Raw genomic sequence first — 2,535 nt, 5'->3', positions numbered from 1 at the left:
TTTTCAAAAACCAATAAAAAAAAAAACAATTAAATGCAACAAATTAGTCCATTATTAAATACCTATAAATATATAAAAAATAGTCTATTACATAATATCTATTAATTTAAACAAAACAGAAGTTAATTAATGACTTTCCTCCAGAGGTTATTGTCACAGGTCGAGGGGAGGAACGCTCGGGTGACCAACCACCCCCCCCTCTAACTGAGTCACCACCGTGAGGAGCCGACACCACAGGCACACAACAGAGGACCCGGAGACAGAGATAAATTTCAAAGGAGTAACAATCTTTATTAAGCCAAAGGTTTCTCACAGTTCAAGAGACTCTCGTCGATGTATGATGATGGAGCAGGGGGGTTGAAGCTTACTTCTCCCCAGCGGTGCTGCAGACTTCCAGACCCAAGAGAAAGTATGTCAGGTAAGGATTCTTCACGGTACAAAGTACTCTCGTTGGTGCACAGTAATGAAGCAGTGGATTAGAAGCTTACTCTTCCCCAGCGGTGCTGCAGACTTCCAGACTCAGACAGTAAGTATGGCGGGTAAGGATTCTTCACAGTACAGAGTACTCTCGTTGGTGCACGATAATAAAGCAGTGGATTAAAAGCTTACTTTTCCCCCAGCGGTGCTGCAGACTTCCAGACTCAGACAGTAAGTATGGCAGGTAAGGATTCTTCACAGTACAGAGTACTCTCGTTGGTGCACGATAATAAAGCAGTGGATTAAAAGCTTACTTTTCCCCCAGCGGTGCTGCAGACTTCCAGACTCGGACAGTAAGTATGGCGGGTAAGGATTCTTCACAGTACAGAGTACTCTCGTTGGTGCACGATAATAAAACAGTGGATTAAAAGCTTACTTTTCCCCCAGCGGTGCTGCAGACTTCCAGACTCAGACAGTAAGTATGGCGGGTAAGGATTCTTCACAGTACAGAGTACTCTCGTTGGTGCACGATAATAAAGCAGTGGATTAAAAGCTTACTTTTTTTCCCCAGCGGTGCTGCAGACTTCCAGACTCAGACGGTAAGTATGGCAGGTAAGGATTCTTCACAGTACAGGGTACTCTCGTGGGTGCACGGTAATGAAGCAGTGGATTAAACGATTACTTTATCAGCGTTGCTGTATACTTCTGGGCTCAAACAGTAAGTAGAACAGGTGAGGATATTCACAGTACACAGTACTCTCTCTTCAGTTCACAATAGGGAGACAGTGAGTCATAAGGTTACTTTACCAGTGGTGCTGTATGCTTCTGGGCTCAAACAGCAAGTAGAACAGGTGTGGATCTTCACAGTACAAAGTACTCTCTCCTCAGTTCACAGTAGGGCGACAGTGGGTTAAACGATTACTTTATCAGCGTTGCTGTATACTTCTGGGCTCAAACAGTAAGTAGAACAGGTGAGGATAGTCACAGTACACAGTACTCTCTCTTCAGTTCACAATAGGGGGACAGTGAGTCATAAAGTTACTTTACCAGTGGTGCTGTATGCTTCTAGTCTCAAACAGCAAGTAGAACAGGTGGGGATCTTCACAATACAAAGTACTCTCTTTTCAGTTCACTGTATCACTCTGGGCTTCTGACGGGGGCAGATATAATAACCTTCCACGAACGTGTAAGCATGGATGGGGGCCACTTCTCAACAAAGACACAGCACACGTGTGTTCACTTCAATTCCACAGCAATAAATCAATGTGTATCAATAAGGCAAAAGCACTGCAATTCACTCACACGATAGGGTTGGACAGAGGCCCCACTCCGTCCGTTACGCTCGTTTACAGGGTTTTCACTTTTAATTCCTCCTCATCACACTCTGAAACACATAGCTCCTCCAACAGTCAGATCCACATTCACTGTATCCTCTTCAAGTGGTTCAAATGTTCATAAGATGAAAACAATTCACTTATCTTTCCTCTCTCCTTCCACAGCACAGATCCAGCCCTAGCTCGGTCCAGCAGTCTTCCCACAAATGATCAATCTGACCCAGCAAACTCGAATGGGCGATCACTCCAACGATTTTTCCAAGGAAGCCTGTATCCAGCACTGTCCAGAGTCAACCCTTTGGAATCTTGACACACTGTACACCCACCAACCGCGCTGCAAACACTCTCTAAATGCTCCTTTTATATTGTGGCTTATGAAACAGGGAGTCTGTGTGAGTGCCGCTCCTCTCTCTCTCACACCTGCAATGCATTAGCGCTAATCAGTACGGGCATGTTTCCATCACACCCGGAACCGTAGTGGAGTGTTGCACCCAATATGTTCCCTTAGGAAACTCAGGACTATCAAGAAGGTTCCGTTTACTGAGCGATTTTGTCACCCGTGACATTATGAACGAATCTCTTCAAAAACATTTTAGCAGTAACTACTGGAAAACAGTAAAGATCTACAATCTTTATTTGAAGCTAAAGTTTTGTTTAAAGGGTATTTACTTATTTTGATAATAATTTTGAAGGTTTAATTTACTGAATTAATGCTGTCATTTAGGAATAATATTGTGCTAGAATCAAGATTGTCATTATTTAATGATAAATGGTGCACACACGG

At 43.4% G+C, this 2,535-nt stretch overlaps 1 long non-coding RNA gene across 1 annotated transcript; it reads right to left on the bottom strand.

Moving 5' to 3' along the window:
* Window positions 1-266: 266 nt before the first annotated feature.
* LOC148964988 (uncharacterized) lies at window positions 267-2,305 on the bottom strand. The gene is made up of 2 exons (XR_016150736.1): window positions 1,225-2,305; window positions 267-1,122 (listed from the first exon to the last, which is right to left on the bottom strand). It is a non-coding gene; the product is annotated as an uncharacterized LOC148964988 (long non-coding RNA).
* Between the last annotated feature and the right edge of the window lie 230 nt (window positions 2,306-2,535).

This window comes from Pimephales promelas, chromosome 25, assembly GCF_988280905.1.
Source record: "Pimephales promelas chromosome 25, fPimPro1.hap1.1, whole genome shotgun sequence".
Classification (NCBI taxonomy): Eukaryota; Metazoa; Chordata; class Actinopteri; order Cypriniformes; family Leuciscidae; genus Pimephales; species Pimephales promelas.
This window is presented reverse-complemented; position numbering and strand designations above follow the sequence as displayed.